Below are 23,800 nucleotides of genomic sequence, written 5' to 3' on the forward strand. Positions count from 1 at the left end.
AAGCTATCTTTGGTTAGGTTAAGTTAGATTGGGTCATATAAAATTAGGTTAGGTTAGGTTAGTACATTAGGTTAGGTTAGGTTTTGTTTTGTTAGATTTGGTTAGTTTAGATTAAGTTTGGTTAGACTAGGTTATGAATAAGTAAAGTTGGGCTAGTACGGCTGTAATAATCAATTTCGGTTGATTTAGGGAGTTTAAGAAAATCTGCCATTACTCTTAAGAAACAAACGCAAGTGAATCGGAATTAACATTAACAAAAATAACAAGAAAACAAGGTCAGCAGCAAACAGCCATTCATCACCACAAAAATGATACAAAACAACAAGGGAGAAGGGGATGTCAATCGGAATGGTATTTCTGCTGCTCAAACTAAACCCTATGTGTACCAATTTTAAAATAAAAGTATCAGAGCTTGGGTATCAGTTCCTGGCAAATATTATGACTAGGATTAAAAGTCTGTCGTATTTTTGTAATAGTCGGCTCCAGATTCAGCAGAAACAGGATACAACTAGTGATATTAAGAGCATTAAAGTTGCGTTTGTTGGCACTGGCGGTGGCGTCCTACAGAGATCAGTAGCCCGAAATCCAGTTGTCCCTAAGTCGTTCCGTTTAGTTAGGTTAGGTTCGTTGGGACGAAATGACTGGTGACGAATTGATCTTGGGGCCGGTTTGACCAAAATGTCCATCCTGGGAGGCGGCCATTTGACGTGGTGTACTTGTAAAATTGTTGAAGTATCATTCAGATAATTAAGCTGTGGAATTTCTGGAAAAAAAAAAAAAAAAAAAGGAAACTGTGTCACAAGATGTGGGAAGTAACTCCATCTTGTGCAGTGTTGTGGTAAGTGGGTGCATAAGAGATGTAGTGGTACTGTATTAGAGGTATACTGCGAGATAATGCTTGATTTCGTGTGTGCGGTATGTCGGGGAGGACAGGTGCAGATTGGCAGGCGTGAAACGACTGGTCTTGCTGGTGAGTCTATTGTGTGGATTTTTTTTTTTTTTTTTTTGGAGGGGGGGGGGGATGTTATGCGCTGGAGGTGGAGCTAGGGCAAGGAGTGACTGGGGCAAGTTCAGGGAATTGTTGCCTCTCCTGGCACTGAGAGGGCTCTCCCTCCGTGTGAAGGTATCTTTGTATGCGGCAAGTGTTAGGAGTGTAATGCTGTATGGTAGTCAGACTTGGGCAGTGTATGAAGATATTCGTAGGCTCACGCGTACAGAATTGACAATGATTAGACAGATGTGTAGTATGTCCTTGAATGCGAGGCCTGGAGTGGTTAAGTTTAAGATTGAAGAGTTGAGAGGAAGGACAGGACTGGAGTGTACTGGTGTAGTGGTGAGGATAGATAGATTGAGATGGCTTGGGCATGTGGAGAGACTGGAGGATGATAACTGGGTGTGGAAAGTGAGAAGTGTGACCATCGGGGACAAGGTTACAAGAGGGAGACATGAAAAGACCTGGGACGAGGTCATAGAGTGTGACCTAAGGGATAATCGTCGAAAGTATGGGAGTGGTTGATAAAGATGAAATATAATGACATACACATGGACGAGCACACATTAACGAATTTACTTTCCTGAGGTGAGTAGAATCGTTTGCCGATGGCAAGAAAGAATATAATAGCACCATTGAATTAAAGGAGTTTTGCTAAGTATTATTATTTTCCTTAGTTACATAGCCTTTCTTCAGTTGGATAAAGACGTCTGGATGTAACAATAATATTTAATTGAAGTCATCTCAAATGGGTTGCCCATTCATTAACTCATTCATTGTGAGGCTAAAACTGGTATTTACCTACCCACCTATTGCCAGACACCATAATCCCGTAAGGGGTGGCCGTTTGACTTTGAGTTATTTGTTTTGTGGGGAGGGGCACTAACCCTCCACCAACCCACTCGTTGACACGTAGGGCGCACGTGTGGTTTGGTTATATGGTTACCACCCACCGTTGTAAATGGTTTCCTGGCTTACAGGAAACCATTTGGCTTGTCACTCAATATAATGCCACCTGTAAAGGAAAGAAAAACAATAAGAAGAGACAGGTAAGATGGAAAAAATAGGAAGAAAGGAGGACAGACACAGAAAAAGAATGATCAAGGCTAAGGAAGAAGTAAGCAGCACTACATGAAGTGAGTGGATGATGGTCACCACCACCTACCACTAAAACTGGTATTTCATTTTGGTAAATCTTAAGCTATAGTATTTTATTGAGAAGAGAGACATCCTACACTGTCAAGGGATTGAATGCAGTAAATTAAACTTTTTCAATGCGATTTTCAGTCATTATATTCTTGACAACTCAGTAGAGAGGTCCGTATACTGTAGTCTTGAGTATCAGTGCCCACTGGTAAACAGGGTATAATGAAAAAGACAACCTCGTAATGAAGAGCTTAAGATGTCTCAGTATAAAAAATGAAGTCCGAAGGCAGCCCGAACAAAATAATAAAGGATGCCAAAGTACTACAAGATGTTAAAGAGAATTTTTCAACCTCATCGTCGAGAGACGTAAACTGAATAAGATCATTTGGCGGAAGGAAGAATATAGCCTGAAAACAACTTGCCAGCTGGTCGATAGTGAACCTTCATGATTTCAAACACCAACAATACCATTAGTTCATTTCGGCTAAAGTTCTGATATCAAACTATCGTCCCAAAAAAAGCTTTAAGAAGTTACCCATCAAAGTAGGCTGTCAGGCAAGAGATTTATATAGACCTGATTTTTTTTTTTTTACCGCTTAAAGACGCATTCTGTACCTATGAACCACTCTACAGTCAGTTATTATTTTATCGAATCGTTATCACATTCAAGAACACACATTTAAAGGAAATCCTTACAAGCAAGACAGCAGCAACCAATAGCAATATAATGCTTCGTTTTTCTGCATACATTAAAAATGAACTAAAACAACAACTGTTCCATGAGTAACCATTTTCATGTTTTTAAAGAAGGGAAAGGAATGTGAGACGAAAACGGCGAACGGTGAGAAGAGAGGAATGAAGTATGGACTATGAAGAGGTAGTGCAAAAACAGAAAATCCAGCTGTCATGGGACAAGGACGGAAAGTGAAAGAAGTGTGAAGGGAGGTGAGAAATGAAAGTACGGTAGGAGGATGAGGAAAGGGAGGAGGAGGGTGGGACAAAGAGAAGGGTGAAGGGGAAAAATGGGAGACAGGAACGAGTAGGGTGAACACTGAACAGAGTTAACGAGATACTTGACACTGCTTCTTTGTTACCAGAGATTATATATTTGGCTGAGTAGTAGAGCGGGCACATCGAAGGCCAGATTTAACACCCAACTTGGATCGCTGATGTGCCTCACAAAGGAATGTTGAGGAAAGTGGTACCGTGTGAGAACTGTCAAGGTAACATGACTAACTCTGCGATAAGGCTAAGAAAAATAAGTAATATTTCTTTGAAATTACCATCATTTTCCATCCTTCTGCGAACTCCAAGGAAGCAAACCATGGACCAACCACGGACCACAGGTTAAGAACCCCTCATATGGACATGCAGCTCAGGCTCAAACTTTCAGTACCCTCACGAGTATGCTGTTCATTGCTTGCTCTTGTTTTCATCACATAAAAATAGTGTGATTTATCCTGACACATACTACCTGCAGCAGTCGGCCTGGCAATTTACTGAAGCTGTGAGTAGATTTACTGCATCATACTAGAAGCGTAAATATGCCAAAACTCACTTTTCAGATTTTGGGAGTGGAGGAAGCCACGTTGCTCTGACCCAACGCGTGGTGATGCGCATTTGAAGGTACGTTTACAGTCTCCTGTTGTCGCTGTTGCTCCTGCTGGTGTAAGGCGACTGCAGAGGAATATACAATAGGCGACTTCACAGCACAGTGCATAGTCCTTCCACTGGTAGTGGTACAGCCGCGATCGTGGCTATGTGAGAAATCTCCAGGATGTCTTTCCTTCTCCAAAAGTAGAGACAGACTTATGACGTGGTTCTCTGTAATTACCCCAGTTCCGTCAGTACCTCAGGAATGGGACAAATAGAAAGAAAATGGTGTAGAGGGGATTTGTTTGTGGTAGGCCTTTATGTGCACAGAGAGCTAGGGCTACATGTCCGCCTCTTCAGAACGTCAGCTAGGTAGCCTACTACCGATTATACGCATTTGAATATAGCCGTCGCGTATATGGGCTTCCATGGGTTATACAATTTTGGATATGCTTACCTGAGCTCACTATCTGCATACTTCTATTTAATATTCATTACTTATATGATATTAAACAAAGTATGACAAATTGAGTAAAGTGCTGGGAGGGTACCACAAGCTTTGATAGTAAAGGTGAGATCATATTTGTGTAAAGGGAGGTACAGGTAATTAGAAAAAACTGTAGATAGTATGGCAGAGAGAAGATAGAGAGGGTTAAAAATAGGTAAAATAGGTGACGAACAAGTAGGGATTTTAAATAAAAAAACGTATATTAATTTACCTCTTTTTATGATGTTTATGGGGAATATTTCGGCACATGGCAAAGAGGAAGCTATAAATCGCAATCATGGGATTTGAAGGTCTATTATTGGGTGGATTTAAGAGGGATCGGGGAGACTCTGAACGTAATGAAGTTGGGGGAAGGTTGCCGTGTGCAGTAAAATAAATTCATGAAGATTCTGGACTCTTTTTACTCTAACTTGGCCCATTTTTCGTTCTTTTGTATCTTGTTTCACATGATTCAGAAGCAGAAAGACACAATGCTACAGCCTAACACACTTCCCATAGCAGTTTTTCATGATTGGTATCATAATCAGGTGTTAATCCAGTGTTACAACTCAGCAGTCAAGAAAGAATGACGGTACTTCATGACCAACTCAGAGCAAAAGGAGCGTAGTGCTTATGCGAAACTAGGGGAAATACTTCAGTTTTTAGAATAAGTTTAGTCTTAAAAACATCGATGTGTTCCCTTGTATTTTTCCAATTTAATCTTCCTCTCCCTACAGATTTTTATTAAGCTTTGGAGATACTTTAAGAACTGGAGAGGTTAGGTTAGATACTGCAAATATTTACCTCGTCACTAAATGAAGTGTCCCCAGAGATGATTACAATAATCTGGAGGTAGGACAAATAACTACATAACACTTCGTCGGACTGAAAAGATTAACACGTACAAATATAACTTTTCATTAAGGCCAAGTCTATATTTTCAGGTTCTCGACAGCGTCAAGTATGAAATATGGACTGCGTAAGTATACCGTAGTAAAAGAGAGAGAGAGAGAGAGAGAGAGAGAGAGAGAGAGAGAGAGGTACCCTAAATTGTGTTCTAGGTCAGGGGTAATTAAACTAACAAACAATGAGCGCCATCTCCTCCATGAATAAATGTGTTTATGTTATACCGGTATCTAGATTCACTGAATTATTCCACACACACATATACAGAAAATGTAGAGTGGAGACGAGTATGTTTTTGGCAGGTCACAGCTTCTATTTTACACTGCCTTGTTAGCCCTTCAGTACGATGATATTATTATTAGTATTAGTACGTATTGTGGCTATGCAGCTAGAACGTAAAAGCTCTAATCATTATCATCATCGCTATGTTGCAGATATTTTAATCCCAGATTTGTGATACGTGTGTGTGTGTGTGTGTGTGTGTGTGTGTGTGTGTGTGTGTGTGTGTGTGTGTGGTGGGGTACAGCAAAGAATTTTGTATTAAGTGAACTAGATACAGGCTGTCACCCATGAAAGACATTTGAAGCACTTGCAGAGAGGCGGGGAAGCCTTCCTGGGTAGTAGGGAAGCTTTAACAAGTCAACTGTTAAGTATGTGCAGACAGCATGGGACAGACGTAAGAGAAGGATGAACAATAAAATGAAAAGTGTGGAAGAATTAGCGATGGAGTCTAGTAAATGGAGAGAGGGACTGTGAGTGATGCAATGAGCTGTTATGGGAAAGGAAGGCAGAGAGTGCTGCACTAATGGAGCATTACAATGCTCTTAACGAAAAGCAGGAAAAACATTGAATAGGTCAGGGGCTGTACAAGGAGTATGCAAATCGTTATCATTGTGTCTGTACATCACAGTCTTAACTATCACGTATCTTCAAGTAATCTTCATATCAACTTATTACCCGTCCCCGCCCCGGAAGGGCTCGGGAACAGATATTGTTTTCACTCGGTTTATCTGTTTGCTTGTCTGTCTGTCTGTCTCTCTGTCAACAAGTTTACGCAGAAACTACTGGTGCGATTTTGACTAAAATTACAGGGATGATGAGCTATGACCTTCTGATCACCTGATGAAATTTTGGGTCAAAGTTGGCCAAGGCTTAGGCTGTAGGCCCATAAATTGTTAAAAAATAAAAAAGGAACTGGTAAAAATAGTTTTTTTTTTCCTTATAACTCCTTTTAGTTTGGTCACACCAACATGAAACCAAAACCTAAATGTGCATCTTTCAAATCTGCATCCTATAACATGTCTCATTACACCAGGGGGTCACCCCTCAGTTTGCCTTAGGGAAGTGAGCGTCAGGTGGGTCGGGCCTAAAACTTCAAATGGGCATAAAATGGTCAGTTTCCACCCGATTTACTCCAAATTTGATATGTCACATATATGACTAAATATCATGTTGTGTATATACGTCAGCACTGAAGTGACTGCCGGCGACGGGTTTGCTGTTCCTTGGCATCGCTTCATGTTAAGTTGTGTGTTTCGCTTTAGAAACAAGGAAAAATCTAATAAGGATAATTTGGAGGGCAATATTTTCAATCTCTTGATTGTTCCCTGGGACATGGGCTATCTACCCACCAGAATTGGTCCAAATCTCTCTTTCATTCTTGAGGAATCCTGCTAACAGACAAACAAACAAGCAAACAAACAGGGGTGAAAACATATTCTCCTTGTCGGAGAAAACCAGCAGGGAGAATGGCAATATATCATGATACATCTGGCACACGCCACCATTACTTCCATACCTCTCTCTCTCTCCCAATCTCTTTCTCTCTCTCTCTCTCTCTCTCTCCCTGCCAGTTACACCATCAGCTGGCAACATACACAGTGAACGTTGCACAATATTGACACTTTCAGGTAGTTTGCATAGAAATGGATATGCATGGAAACTGTTTCTTTTATGCCGTGAATAGCCTAGTGTGGGCGCGCGAAAAACACGGAGCAGCTCTTTCATCTGGCATGAAGTTCAAAGTGCTCAGAGAGAGAGAGAGAGAGAGAGAGAGAGAGAGAGAGAGAGAGAGAGAGAGAGAGAAAGAGAGAGAGAGAGAGAGAGAGAGAGAGAGAGAGAGAGAGAGAGAGAGAGAGAGAGAGAAAGGTATTATGAAATGCTATCGGATATGAGTCACGGGTGCACTTCGTCCCACGATGACCCCTTCTTAATGCAGAGAAACCCCATTAAAGGACTTGGTATCTTCAGGCAGCATACCCACTACACCACACCACACTACACTACACCACCTCCCACACTACACCACCTCCCCCACACCACACTACACCACCTCCCACACTACACTACACCACCTCCCACACTACACTACACCACCTCCCACACCACACTACACCACCTCCCACACTACACTACACCACCTCCCACACTACACTACACCACCTCCCACACTACACTACACCACCTCCCACACTACACTACACCACCTCCCACACTACACTACACCACCTCCCACACTACACTACACCACCTCCCACACTACACTACACCTCCTCCCACACTACACTACACCACCTCCCACACTACACTACACCACCTCCCACACTACACTAGACTACACAACCTAACAGTTCGCATCTAACCCAGCAAGAGAATTACCGGTATGTTTTTTCCTTAACAACAGACCAGTTATCTCCATAAGACTATTATGGTACATTTACTCAAACCTAGCCCAGAGTTTCGTCCTTATGCATCTTATCACGTGGCCCCGTGATATTATAGCTAAGCATCCTTTCCGCTGCATGTCTTCCAGACTAACATCGTAGGCTATTCTGTTTTGAATCTTTTCTTATAACTCAGCATTCAGAATGGGGAGATTGTAATATCTGGCCAAGTTAGAACAAACTTAGTATAGTGAAAGTAGGGAAGATAAATTAAAGTGTGACTGAAAATGGTATTAAAGAAAACCTGACCTTTTGCAGGAATAAATGTGACTATTTGGACACAAAATGCAACACTCTCAAGGGAACAGTGTGTGCCAGTGAGTGAAGCGGGCGGCTGTGGCCATCCTCACGTGACATCACTGCGCTGACTGGCTTTATATTAGTAGCCTGGCCGAGAGTGTGCGTGTGAGCTTTATATTGAGGTGGTGTTGTGTGGTGTGGGTGTGGTGTGTTGTGTTGTGGTGTGGTGTTCGGGTGGGATAGTGTGGTGTGATATGTTGGTGATGTGATGACTGCCGTTTTGTGTGTGGTGGGGGAGTAGTATGGTCTCGGGATGGAGTGGTGCAGTGTACAGTCACGCGTACTAATTTCTGCTCAGGGATTACCCCTTCCTTCCCCCCTCTACCCTGGACAGAGGGAAGGGGGGAATCGCGAACAAGTCTACCCCGCCTTCTGCCCCCAACTCCCCCACCCTCCACCTCCAGCTGCCAGTTACTGATTAGACGCAAATTTTCTCATGTTCTGTAAACATGACTAAACTGTCGTCGCACACGCTTTCAACGGCCAAGATTTGGACTATATTTTTAGAATAAATTATTACCGTATTGAACTGCATTCTCAAATTGAAAATATTCACCATCATTGTAATCCAGTGTCGTCCGCTGCACAATTCTGGGTTCCAGTGTTTACCTTTTCACTTCCCCCAGCTGTCTCTCTCTCTCTCTCTCTCTCTCTGAATTTACTTTTCCCACTCACTCTTTCTTTTTAACTTTATCTAACTTTCTCTTTGCTTCTCTCCCCCTCTCCCCCTTCTCTCTCGTTCTTTGTCTTTAGTGTTCCTCGCCTCTCCCCCCTCCCCTCCCCCCATCTTAGTCCTGATCAGCAGTCAGTTATACCGTCACCGCTCCTTCGTATATCGTGTGCAGGCAACATTTATCACACACACTTAGGTCAGATGTATGGAAAGCTAATTTTTTATTTATTTATAATTGTATTTCTCATTATGTGCCAAGTTCAAATAGAGAACATCAAACCAATATTCGTAATTTTTATTAGAGTGACCGTTCCACTTCACACAGCTGGGTAGCTGGGCTTATAAACTGCACACACACACACACACACACACACACACACACACACACACAACTTAAATTTTGCACTGACAGCGTGGCGACTACAAATATTGTCATTCTAACAACTGGATCTACTGGCTCCAAACCTTCCCTGTCCCAGTCAAACTCCTCATTCAATAACCGGTTATTGAATGAGGAGTTTGACTGGGACAGGGAAGGTTTGGAGCCAGCAGATCCAGTTGTTAGAATGACAATATTTGTAGTCGCCACGCTGTCAGTGCAAAACTTAAGTCTTGTGTGTGTGTGTGTGTGTGTGTGTGTGTGTGTGTGTGTGTGTGTGTGTGTGTGTGTGTGTGTGTGTGTGTGTGTGTGTGTGTGTGTGTGTGTGTGTGTGTGTGTGTGCAGTTTATAAGCCCAGCTACCCAGCTATGTGAAGTGGAACGGTCACTCTAATAAAAATTACGAATATTGGTCTGGTATTCTCTATTTGAACTTGGCACATAATGAGAAATACAATTATATATATAAAAAAAAATTAGCTTTTCATACATCTGACCTAAGTGTGTGTGACAAATGTTGCCTGCACACGATATACGAAGGAGCGGTGACGTTATAACTGACTGCTGATCAGGACTAAGGTGGGGGGAGGGGAGGGGTGAGAGGCGAGGAACACTTAAGACAAAGATCGAGAGAGAAGGGGGAGAGGGGGAGAGAAGCAAAGAGAAAGTTATATAAAGTTAAAAAGAAAGAGTGAGTGGGAAAAGTAAATTCAGAGAGAGAGAGAGAGAGAGAGAGACAGCTGGGGGAAGTGAAAAGGTAAACACTGGAACCCAGAATTGTGCAGCGGACGACACTGGATTACAATGATGATGAATATTTTCAATTTGAGAATGCAGTTCAATACGGTAATAATTTATCCTAAAGATATAGTCCAAATCTTGGCCGTTGAAAGCGTGTGCGACGACAGTTTAGTAATGTTTACAGAACATGAGAAAATTTGCGTCAAATCAGTAACTGGCAGCTGGAGGTGGAGGATGGGGGAGTTGGGGGCAGAAAGCGGGGTAGACTTGTTCGCGATTCCCCCCTTCCCTCTGTCCAGGGTAGAGGGGGGAAGGAAGGGGTAACCCCTGAGCAAAAATTAGTACGCGTGACTGTACATCACACCATCCCACCCGCACACCACACCATTCAACACCCCCCCCCCACAACGAAACAACTCATCACACCACTACATCTGACTTCTCACATCACACCACTCCATCCGACCTCACACATCACACCACTCCACCCGACCTCCCACGTCACACTATACCATTCCAGGCATTTCATCACACCACCTCGTTCACCACACCACCTCCTATATATATATATATATATATATATATATATATATATATATAGAGAGAGAGAGAGAGAGAGAGAGAGAGAGAGAGAGAGAGTATACTGTATGCCAGCAGACTCTTGAGATGAAATGAGGAAGCAAAGACTTTGGATGGCAGAGAAACTGGATAATAGGAAAATTATAAAAGCATAAGACCGGGTGGAAATAAAAGAAAGTTTTGAAAAGGGAAAGGACTTTATGCAAAATCCAATAACTCTCGGGGAGAGATACTGTGTTTCTCTAATCTGTATTCGTAGAGTCGGATCCTCCCTGGAAATATTTCACATAAACGCAGTTATTTAAATACTATTTCAACTGCCAGGCGAAACTAAAATTGTAAAAACAGAGCCAGATTGAAACCCCCCCCTTTTTTTTTCTTTTCAGAAAAAATAAAGAAAACTCGATAACCATGAATATTCAGCAGTAAATCGTTATTTTGCTTTCTGCTCCATAAAATGTTGAGCCTGAGTTATCTGTGTTATTGTGTTGGTGATGCAGGACTGCTTGGACTGCCCTACCCTGGCCACTGCCCCCTGTGCTCTCCCACCCTGGCAACTTTCCCCTGCAATCTGCCACCCTGGCAACTGCCCCTTACAGTCTGCCACCGTGACAACTGCCCCGTGCAGTCTGCCACCCTGGCACTGCCCTCTTCAACTTTCCCACCCTGGCACAGTCCTCTGAAGTTTGCCTCCATGGCACTGTCCCCTGCACCCTCCCACCCTGGTCACTGCTCCTGCAGTCTGGCACCGTGGCACAGCAACCTGCACTCTCCCATCCTGGCCACGTGTCCTTGCAGTCTGCCACCATGACACAGCTCCATAATCTTTCCCAACCTGGTCGCTGCTCTCTGCAATCTGCCACCCACATACAGCCCCCTGCTATCTGCCACCCACATAAAGCCCCTTGCAGTCTGCCAAACACATACAGCTTCCTGCAGTCTGCCACCCACATACAGCCCCTGCAATCTGTCACCCACATACAGCCCTCTGCAGTCTGCCACCCTGTCACATCCCCCCGCAGTCTGCCACCGTGGTCACTGCCCTCTGCATCTGTCATGAAAATAGTACGTGATACTTTAGCTTTTGGCATATCGACGTGTTTTTATGCACCACAGCAAGTTGTTGAACCACATGCTTTCATACATTATGCATGGATAATATAGGATGTATTTCTAAGCCCGTTCATTGGGAAAGTGTCAGTCGACACCTGGCATTTTAGAAAAATGGGCTTTCATTAATAACAATGTTTCTTTAGAATGGGAACTACGTTTTAATACCAATTCGCCCTGTATATATTCCTAATGCTTCTTGCATAACCAATAACCAAAATTACTCTACTGATATAAATTTTTTGTATTTCTCTGTCTGTTTGTTTGTCACACTGTCAGCCACTTTCTGTTTATACCGTAGCTGGTGTCGGGGAATGTCAGCCAAAACATTGATGTGGCCAGTCTCTGCCACCTGCGCTCCCAAACACAACCTTAACTATTCTCTCCCACCCACCCCTTTTCCCCCATCAACCCCGGAGATTTTATCAACCACAGAGATCGTATTCGGGAAATCACTAAACCTCTTCACCCCGATGATTTTCAAAAGTTTATTTTCATTACATCCAGACGATTTCCAGTTTAGGAAAGACTTTACGGACTGGAAGGATTAGGTACGGTACAGCCTTCATTAAAGCCTCCATAGTTAGAGATCCTTCTGAAAATAAAGGAAATAATCTTGTAATAGCTTGAATATAAGGGAATATAAATAACTGGCCTGAGAAGATTAATATTGCTGAGAACTGCCTTCTCAGTAATAATGGCCTCAGAATATATGAAATTAAATACTTCGTCTTAAGGGTAAGATCCAACGTCTTAAATTATGTGAAAAATGGACAAAAGAGTTGTTTTCTTTCATTAGTTGTGATGAACATTTTTTTCTTTTTTAGGCCAAACTACTATATTTGTAATTATTATTATTCTTTACATCATGTGTAATGAAGACTGTATAATAATTCAGTCATGTATTTTATATATATGTATGCGACTGAATTCTTGCAAGTGTGGTGGTAATCCTGGTGATGCCACAGTAAACTAGACAGTCCTGTTCCTTTAGCCCAGAAGCCTTCCGACGCACTTCAACTTTTACATGGTAGCACTTCGGCACTAATATCCAGTCAGTATTGAAGACATGCTACAGCGATCATATTCAGGACTGGTACAGTGGTATCAGTGTTTCATGGCACGTCAATGGTTCTTTTGGAAAAGCAGTAAAGTTTGGTTTAACGAAATTCATATGATCAACCATTCCCCTCCCTATAGGATTGAACTTGTGTTTTCCCGAAGAGCAGAACACTTCTTCAACTAGCCTACTCGACCACCACCTCACATTTTTGTTTTTCTAAAAGGATGGTCCATATAAAACGCTTCTTCCACGTTCCTCTGGGTGATTTCCCGTGTATTGCGGAGACGGCTTAGTCAGCGGTATCAGCCCTTTTCCTGTATCACTTATTCCTGCTCCCACTGTTACACCCACGCCAACACCAGCAGACTGAGCCGTCCTCACATCGCACTATATACTGCAAGGTGAGTTTTTAGGGGAGCGTTGTGCACGGATCATCCCATATACAGTATTCAGAATTAATTCAGTATAACACACAGGGTTGGCAAAAAAAAAAAAAAAAAAAAAAAAAATTAAAGCCCAACCCATGTTTTTTTTTGTTTTTTTTCACAAACTACCCCAAAAAAACAGGCAAAAGTTTTTTTTTTTTATAGTTTACTTTAAATTTAAATAAAAATAATGTTTCCGCTATACATAATTATGAATAACCCAGTAAAATCTAATTTTCACACAATTATTTGAATGAGGGAAATGAACACAGTCATGTTTTGATCTGTTTGGCTGTTATCCTTGGGCTGCCTGCGACACAGCAAAACATGCTTCAGCATGAGACGCTTGAGAGAACTGCACAACTCATGAGCTGGCAAAGATCAGTCCACGCTACATAGAAGTGGAAAAGTCATTTGCCTTGCTACTATCCTTTCTTTGGTAATTATATACTTGCATTTCTCAATCTTCTATATAATTATTACTGAAAATTCTGTTGCATAAGTGATTTCACACATTATCTTAACAGTAATAACAGCTTTTGGTAACCAAATATCTAAGCCTATAAAATACATGTTTTAAACAGAAAGCAATGTTTATATTTCTATAGAATTATTGATATTTGGTGATGATATGAGTCAAGATATCTATCTATCTATCTGTATACCTAGGCTGCTTCCCCCAAGGAAAGGGAGGTAGCCGGGACAGGACGACACACTCCCCATTTACTCATCCATTCAAACACATTCATTCGCATCTTAGCCCCAAACGGGAGAAGGGACAGATCCTCACTGCAACATACTGCAGAATGGTCAACTGCGCAGTGCAATCAGTGACATCCGCAGCAGGGCCCGACAGCAGAGCTGGTTTACCCCTGCCACATCATAATAGACCCACTCCTTAATAAAACTATAAACCATATCTATTAAAAAGAATTTTACTCTTAATTTTAAAACTTTTAAAATTAGAGACGGGTAGTGCTGGCAGTAAAGTTTGTACTCACAAGATGAAAAACCAAGGAAATTTAACATGACTTCAAGCCACTTACTATTAGGATTTTTTAACCCAATATTATGCACAGGTGTTATGTTTACACTCATTTTGTAGAAAAGTGTGACCAAGGTATTAGTATGAATGAAGAAATTGAGTGCAAAATTTCATGTTTATTTCAGAGATCAGAAATATGCCTCGCACAACTGGTTGTGGTCGGAAAAAAAAAAAAAAAAAAAACAGTAATGTGGGTAAAATAGTGTTTTTTTTTCAAGTGGGTTTTGCCAAAAAAAAACCGGGTGGCTAAAACCGGGTTACCCACTTTGGTGCCAACCCTGATAGCACACAACACTGTTCCTATATTACTACTCGTAGCATCAAGGTGTTACACCTCAGGGTTAGGTTACTTTAGTCCACAACATTTAAAAACAGATGACACCTTACACGTCTGGTGGTATTCCATGAGCCAAGTATCTTGAACTGCCATCTTCAGAATATGGTAACTACTGGATACAGAGAGACAAAAATATCGACAGACAGACTTACAAATAGATAGACAGGGATAAGTAGATAGGTAGGTAGGTAGGTAGGTAGGTAGAGAGAGAGAGAGAGTATTAAAATAATTCCACGCGTGTAATAAACAAATGGCCACTCGTATATCCACTGTGACGAAAGTGCAATTTTATTTAGTCACTATAGCCTACAACAAAAGGCGAGAAAACAGAAAAACCTTTAGAAAATGTACGGCAGCCACAGCACATCCCACACATACCAAACGTGATATGATGAGGAAAATGAGGTCACTGGCCACCCCTCACCTCCACCTCACTCCTTTCCACTTGCCTATCACAACATTTCCAGGCGTCGTATTCCAGGTTCCCGGTCGTACCTCACCTCCACCTCACTCCTTTCCCCTTTAACCATGTACAGTCCTTTGCCTATCATAGCAGCCTCACCTGCTTTTCATTTCTTTCCCCTTTAAACACCTGCGAATCCTCTGCTCATCACAGAACTCTCATGCTTCGTGCTATATTGAAGGAAAGAAGGTGTGTCTGTGCAGTATATTTCATCTTTATTTTTAGAAAACTGTGACGAGATGAAGCGATCTCAAATCGTTTAGTAAAAGTTACGATCTTCAGTTCAATGGCATTGTGTTTGTTATATTGTTGCTACCCTTAAACGCCTTTCTTTATTGTAATAGATGTTATACGGTAACACGTTTGTTTATATACAGCATTCAATGACTCCTTCACTACAAGCAGAATTCTCAAAAGGTAAATCTCATCATCAGCTCGTAGAAAGAGGAAGATTTACAGTTTTGTCTCTGTTCTTTGTTTGGTCAATGGAAGTTGACTTGTTTTCCTTTACGTTGTAAAAAAATTTCTGTTATCCTTTCAGTGTGATGACGCTATCGATTCCATTCATGTTACCATCGAAATGTTTGCTCTACTTGAGGTGATCCGAGAGAGAGAGAGAGAGAGAGAGAGAGAGAGAGAGAGAGAGAGAGATCCCTGCCTGCCACTGTGTTTTTGACAAACCAACGGGAGCAGAACTTGAACTATATTATTATGTCATCGTTCAGTAACGTATTACCGGTAGTTATCTGTTGACCGTTTGTGGAGTTACAAGAAGAAACGGACAAATGGACGGGTATGTAAACATACTGGAGCGGGGGTAAGTGAACAGATTCAGTTAAGCCGTGCATGTGGAGGATGTTTTGAGACATAAAACATGGATGCTGTATAATGAAACACTGACAGACACTACAAGGACGGGATTTTAATAGGAGAATGAGGGAAACAAGTCAGGGAATGAAGTTGTTGGATAGGGGAACAAGTCAGGGAAAAAAATTGTTTGATAAACTTAAGTAGTGCATTTTAAAACAGTTTTCTTGTAATTAACTACGGTATTCCGGATAGTGTTACACTTTTACTATGGTTAAGAGGGATTTAGGTCACCAAGATGTTAAATCCATCATAACTTTTTGACAGAGAATAAGGAGTCTTGCATTCTAATCCAGTCGAGGACGGACGATTTTCTGCAGCTCATATAGACACCACAGGCAGTTACGAAAGCTAATTTGAAAGCGGGATGAGGGGATGGAGAAGAGTAGTGTATCAGATGCTTGACGACGTATTTGCTGTAATCACCCCGATGACTTCTTGGATATTGTTTGAATTTAGGAAGGTTTTACACAAAAAATCCTCTCGTTTATCAGTATGAACTTACCAATTTCGACGATACATTCTACCATATAAAATCTATCAATATGCGAGATTCTTTATTTTCGGTCGAAACGTAGTTTATGATGGTTTTAACATTTTGGTGTCCTAGATCTCTCTTGGGAATAGTATATAAAAGTTTAACACCAACCGAAGAAGTGAAGTCCATGCAAAACTTTTTATGCATTATTCAATTTCGTTCAACAACTTTATTCTTTGACTTTCAACCAAGAGAGTTTGTATTTAATACTCCAGCTACCAGACGCCCCTAATAATTCGAGTAAAATACCCAGGTGGAATCATTAATAACATGTCAAAGATGTTATCTGGCAAAAGGATTAATAGTATGATGATTCCATACAGTATCTATTGGTCAGTTATCCATAGTACACATCATTTTCTCACGTCCATCGCCTTATCGCCATATCGTTGGCGAAGTCTCATTCTCAAAAAGGAATGAAGTTCTTTTCATCCAGCTCTCACATCCTGCGCCTTAGTGTGATTGCCTTTTCATTAACTCTCTCCTTCATCACATTCTCGCTAAGCCCTCATCTCACTCACCATTTCCTCATTACTCAGTAATTTTCCTGTTGTCGCCTCTTGATCATCCTCTTGTTTCCTCGTCCCTCCAATAATCTTTCTGACAACACAGTATAAGCACCCTTCCTGTCCTCTCATCTCCGCTATACTCTGTTTACTTTAACTAGGTGTAATTGACGTCTGTCCATCTTGAATGTGAGGCTATAGCGCTATATGAGTATGCTACTAGTAAGGAAGAACTTTAAGGAAAAGATGTTTAACGGCAGTATTGTCTTATTCTGCCACTGAACTACGCGATATAAGCTGCAAAAGGATGAAACTTTTTGCCTACTTCAAATGAATGGACTATAAATGTAAGGTACTTCTCGATAGAGGGGCATTTATGTTTCAAGTGTAGTCAGTCATTGTTCACCCAGCCTTATGTATTGTTATGTATGATAACGAATTTGTAGAGGATGGTGACTGTAACAGGTCAAGCACCTTCCATTTTGAAAGAAAATGAAGGTAAATAAAAGCAAGGACCACTTGAGAGTGCAATACCCGTGCCGGACATCCAAACATTTGGCTTTGGACTTTCACCTTGACCTTCGACTGATTGTTCTCAAAACTGAATCACTTCATTCTTGCGTGACCCATAACTTTTCCATCAAGTTTGATCCAAATAAAATGAAAGCCGTCTGAATTGACCTTACCCTGCGACCTTCACCTTTTACCTGTATTTGAGAAAATCCAGTATCTTCATCCTTGGCCTGCACTTAGACTATCGAAGATGGTTCAGATTAAAAAAAAAAAAAAAAAAAAAAAAACGTGTATTAGGCTAAAGGGTTGCACATTTGATCCTGCCTTACAACCTTCACCTCTGGACTGATAGTTCTCAAATCAAATCCCCACATCCATTCCTTGCCCTGAAGCCTTCCAGTGAGCTTGGTATAAATTGGATAAAATTATTTAAATTATTCTTTAACCATGGCTTTTTGCTAACTGTCCTCGGAAACATTTGGTCAACTCTTTGGCCGATCCTCAATCCTTCCATCAGAATTTTGTTCCAAATCATATCCAAGTTGTCTTAGTTTTTTGTTCACACAGAGAATCACCGGTTAAACTTTGGCCTTGCCCTGTGACCATGACAATACTCTGACTGTTGTCGAAATTAAATCCCTTCGTCCTTGTCTAACCCTCAACTACTCCACCAGGTTTGGCCTTTATTTCATGACCTTGCCATTTAACCTTGATATAGGACTGTAACTTCGACCTTTGTTTGGTTTTCAAAAAATTCGACTCCCTTCGTTCTAGCCTAACCCGCAACCCTTCCACCATGTTTGAACTAAACTGGATGAAAACTGTTCATCTTGCTCTATAACTTTGACCTTTGACCTACTGTTCTCAAAAGTATTGCACATTCCCTTTAGCTGACATTCATTATTTCCGCCAAGTTTAGCTACAGGCGTATCAATATAGTTTGTTATAATGTTCACACACAGATGGACAGAAAGACAGACAGACAGATACTCTAGGAAAATCATTACATCTAACGCGCTTTAAAAATGCTCGTGTGTATTTTAGTAAGTAGCCTGTATTTATGTTTGACTTTCTCAGTTTTAATAATAATCCGATTTAAGTGTAATATAAACCCTTACAGTTAGAACATCTTTTATTTTCCTTTATACATCCCAGTAGACAGTTTGCAGCAGGATTTCATTATTTTGTAATCTTTCAATATTTCTGGATCCCACCTCCCAGCTGTTGGGTAAGAAAAAATGCTAGGATGATGATAATCAGGTTGAAGTCATTCTTAACGTGTCCTGAAGGGCCACTGATCCGTACGGCCTTGTTCTAATCTACTTGAAATATACAGGTAATGACTGAAATGTATATGATGAAACCTACATGATCCTGTTTTACTGTAGTCTAAGGTTTGGGAAGACTGTCTGTGTACTGAGTACTTTATCTTATGGATGGAGGAGTAAGAGGGTAATTGTGAGAACACTTGGCCAAGGTAATGACACGTTAGATGGCCAGCTTCACGGAATAGGTCGTTGAAGAAGGACTGTTGTGGTGGAGCAGTCTGGGTCAGGCCCAGTAGCCTACATGAAACCAGGGTGTGGGTGTCATAGGAAGGTAGGGGAGACAAGAAAGGAAGGAAAGAGGAAACGGAGGAAAATATGTGAAATTCTTCACTGAAGTGTAGTGATTGGCGAGAAAACTGTATAAACTTGTCTATGAGACAGTGAAGGTTGGGAGAAAAAATGATAGGCTGAAACCATCGTGGAAAGCAAAGTGGTCAGAGATGAGCAGTGTTTTTTTTTTTTTTATGCAAGGAAGAAGGAACCAAAGGCCAGGGGTCCGCAAACCGTTCCTTCCGAGGAAAAAAAAAAAAATACAAAAGTGAGCCAAATTCAAGTTCCGATCATTTCGAGATGCCTGGACACACTGCATTTGAAAGACTGGAGATATAGGCAGGAGGAAATACAGACAGATGAAGACAGTTCCAGAGTTGACCTGTTACATAAATGAAGGACTAGGAGTAACGATTAACTCTTGCATTAGAGAGCTGGACAGAAAAGGGATGATTGTTTGTTGCTAGACAGGTGCTACGCGCCCGTCGTAGAGGTGGAGGGATGCAAGCAGACAGTTCAGAGAAGCAGCGACCATTGAAGTAGAGATAGAAAAGCGATAAAGATGCAACAGTTCAGCGAAGAGACAGAGGTTGCAAGGAGCCAGTAAAAGAAGGAGAGTTGATGAGACGCATAGCCTTTGACTCCACCCTATCGAGAAGAGCTGTATATGGAGAGCCTCCCCACAAATGAGAGTTGTACTCTAAACAGGGGTGAATAAAACCCGTGTATAAAGTCAACAACTGTGCAAGGGTAAAGAATGTATGGAGTTGGCTTAGCACACCTAATCTCTTGGAAGCAGAATTCACAAGAGATGCAATATGATCTTTCCAAGATGAGTCCCGAGTAAATGAAACCCCAAGCATGTTCAAGGATGATGCAGGATTAAGCTGAATATTATTAAACATTAGTAGGTACTCCTGTGGAAGGTTATGTCAGGTTGATAGGTGTAAAAACTGAGTTTTTGATGCATTAAAAACAAGATTATTTTTACCCCAGTCAGAGATACAAACCAACTCAGACATTAGGTTTGCCATAGCCTCATCCCTTGTTTGTTGAAGAAACTGCTGAGACTGACGTGGCAGGAACCGGATGGAAAGGTGAAAGGTGGAATCATCAGTGTACGAGTGGATAGGGTTAGATGTTCAGTTTAGAAGGTCACTGAAGAATAAAAGGAAGAGAGTTGGTGATAGGACAGAGCCCTGAGGAATACCACTGTTGATAGATCTAGGAGAAGAACGATGGCCGTCTACAACAGCGGCTATAGAACGGCCTGAAAGGAAGCTATAGATGAAGGCACAGATAGAAGGATAGAGACCGTAAGAGGGCAGTTTGGAAATTAAAGATTTATGCCAGACTTGATCAAAAGCCTTTGAGATGTCAAGTGCAATGGCAAAGCTTTTGCCAAAGTCCCAAAAGGAGGATGACTAGGAGTCTGAAAGGTAGGTGAGAAGATCGCCAGTGGAGAACCCTGACGGAACCCATACTGACGATCAGAAAGAAGATTGTGATAGGAAAGATGCTTTAAAATTTTTCTGTTAAGAATTGACTGGAAAACTTTTGTGACTGAATGTTAACCCGCCATGTGCCAGCTACTTTTAGCCCTATGGGTCACCCCAGTGCCGGCCATTTTTCGACCTTTTTTTTTTTTTTTTGACTAAAATGAGAGATTTTGATGTGGAAACAACAAACTTCGCCATTGAAATGCTCACCGAGGCTCGAAAATGAGTTTTATTGAGTCCTGCATACTCTTGTACAAGTATAGTTGCTCTCTCACACTCACGATGTACTTGAGAGAAAGCCGTTTTCTATGTATGGTATACTCAGGTATTTATGCTGGGAAGGTATAGCAATGTTCAATACACTTTTCTGATTACTTATTGCTTCAGCATCTATCACAATTTGCATGTCTTTCTCACTGTGAATGCATTATCTTACACTTACTTGAAGATAGGTACAACCTGACTTCATTACAGACAGTCCTGGCACTTACAAGAAGGTATTTACAACTTGACTTCACTATATAGTCCTTACACTTACAAGAAAATATTTACAACTTACACTTACATATAAATATTTACAAAATGCCTTCACTATGTACAGCACTGGGTGAGGCACACAGGCAGAGTAAGGCAGAGCAAGCATGATGAGGGGAGCGAGTGAGTGTATGGCTTTGACAGCCTGGAGGATGGTAGAGGAACATGCCTTACATGCCTGCCAATTTTTACCTGCGAATCTTGAAAAATGCAGTCACGATGAAGTTTTTTATTTTAAACCTTTTTAAAACGGCACTGGCACTGGCCGCGGAATTATGTCAAACCATTTTAAAACGGCACTGGCACGCGGTGGGTTAAAGCAGATGGACGATAGTTAGAGGGCTGGAAATGGTCACCCTTCTTTGGGACTGGCTGAATGAAAGTAAACTTCTAGCACGAAGGAAAGAGACATGTTGACAGACAAAGGTGAAAGAGTTTACCTAGGCAGTGTGTAAGCACTGAAGCACAGTTCTTAACCCCTTAACCGCGGGGCGTCACTTTTGTGACGCTCGGCCACAATGGATCATACCGCGGGGCGTCACTTTTGTGATTCTGTGTTATTTTGAATTATTCTGGGCTCGCAAGTGGTGGCTTGTATCATCAATCAGTACTGCCAATGTTCAACACTAGTCAGCACTCCAAATCTCATCTGTACTCCCATCCATTGTTGACATTTTAGCGATTTTACCCCCTTCGTGACTCCCCTCCCTACCTGCCCTCCATTACCCTGTCCTCTCACCTCCCACGACGTGCTGCGCTACACAAATTTCCCCCGGATTTTTCCACAGATTTCATCCATTGAAATAAGCCCTATGCCCTATACTTATACAAAACAATATATACCCCCAAAAAATAAGGTAAGTGATAGTGTTATACACCAGGAACTGGCTGATTATCACCTGACAACACCTCACGTGCATTCATTCGCTACATTACCACGGTAATTTCCCCTTTGAATTATGCCTTGTAATTGATGTCTGTAATAAATATATATATGAGAAAGGAAGGGAGAAGCCTAAGTGACATTCTATTTCTTTATATATTGCCGAGATTTTCTACCTATAAAAAATTAGCATGTAAGTTAGCAGCAGTCAGCCTCAGTGTCACTGTCAACCCTTCCCTTCTCAGATAAGCCGCGGCATTTAGTTCCTTGTCCTCCGCTGTAGTGAAACCATGTCGCACTCGCGCCCCGCCATTCCTGCCGCTTCTGCACCCATTGCAAAGGGCCCCGTGACCTCTACCCCTAAGAAAAGTAGTGAGGGAAGCAGGAAAGGACTTAGTGACTCTGCAGTGGCACGTGAACTTGCAGAATTGTCCATGGTGATGATGGACAGTGATTTTGATGATTCGGGTGAATCGTGTGATGAGCCGGGTGAGGTAATCGTGCCAGAAAGTGCTAGTACGAGTGCTTCGGTGTCGGAAGTAGTCTCTATCTCCAAGGGAAAGGAGCCGTTAGTGCAGCTAGGCAAGGAATTTGGGAAGGGAGTGAAAAGGCGATGTGTTAGCCCCAGAACAATGCCCCCGCGTGACCCAGCCCGCCATGAGTCCCGAGTGCATTCACCTCCCCGTTCCCCAAGCCCCACTTTTCTCATTTCTTCCTCATCATCGGCTGACTTATCTCCGGAGTCTTCGTCGTCGGAGTCACCACCAGCATCAACAGTGAAGGCAGGCAGTAGAGGAAGAGGTAAATCCAGGACTTTGAAAAGTAGTGTTGTTAGTAGGGTAAGGGCTGCTAGTGCTGTACGGCAACCCAGGGTCAGTGTGAGTGACCTTGAACGAGATAAATCTGCCTCACAGCCAATCACCACCACCACCACCACCACCTGCCCTACACCGCCACGGCAGGGAATCCTGGACGCCTTCGCGTGGACGGAAGGATCAGATTTTGTGCCTGAAAATTTAGTATTTGATGAGGGCTCCTCAGGAGTGCAGCCTGCCTTCACTATTGACGATAATGCTGAGTGTGTTGACTACCTTTTGGCCTTCTTAGATGACGATGTCATGCAGCACATATGTGATGAGACCAACAGGTATGAATCACAACGTGCTGCAAGTGGTACAGGTGCTGCCAAGATGCAACAGTGGTCCATGCTGGGACTGCAGGAGCTGTATATGTTCTTTGTCCTCATGCTTCTCATGCCACACTCCAAGAGGCATGAGTTGGAAGAATACTGGTCCATGGACCCCTTACTACCCTCACCCACCTTCAATAAGTACATGGCCAGAGATCGCTTCCGGAACATCATGGGAAACCTGCACTTTGCCGACAACGATGTACCTGCCCAAACCGACCCACTCTGGAAGATCCGGGAGATTCTGAGCAGAATGAAGGATAAGTTTATGTCATTCTTCCGCCCCTTTCAGAAGGTTGTCATTGACGAATCCTTGGTTTTGTTCAGAGGACGTCTTCGGTTTGTTCAGTACATTCCAAGCAAACGCCATCGCTTTGGAATTAAGTTCTTTGTACTGTGCGACTGTAAGACGGGGTACATCCTTGACTTCGTCATTTATTCAGCCAGCACTGTTGATCTGGATAAAACACACCCCCTTGGCTTCTCAGGCTGTGTAGTGAAAGTGCTCCTTGAAGAGTATTTTGGTGGGAATCATGTGCTGTATACAGACAACTACTATACAGCACCGAAACTTGCCAAATACCTTTCTGAGCACGGCATTGGCTCCTGCGGCACTGTCAAAAGTAATCGTGCCCACTTCCCCAAATTCACAGAGGCAGGAACCTCACAGCGAGGAGACGTGCACCTACGCAAGTCTGAGAAGATGCTGGCAA

The sequence above is a fragment of the Coenobita brevimanus genome, chromosome 90, assembly GCF_032717465.1.
Source record: "Coenobita brevimanus isolate Jiangsu-jjx chromosome 90, ASM3271746v2, whole genome shotgun sequence".
NCBI classification, from domain to species: Eukaryota; Metazoa; Arthropoda; class Malacostraca; order Decapoda; family Coenobitidae; genus Coenobita; species Coenobita brevimanus.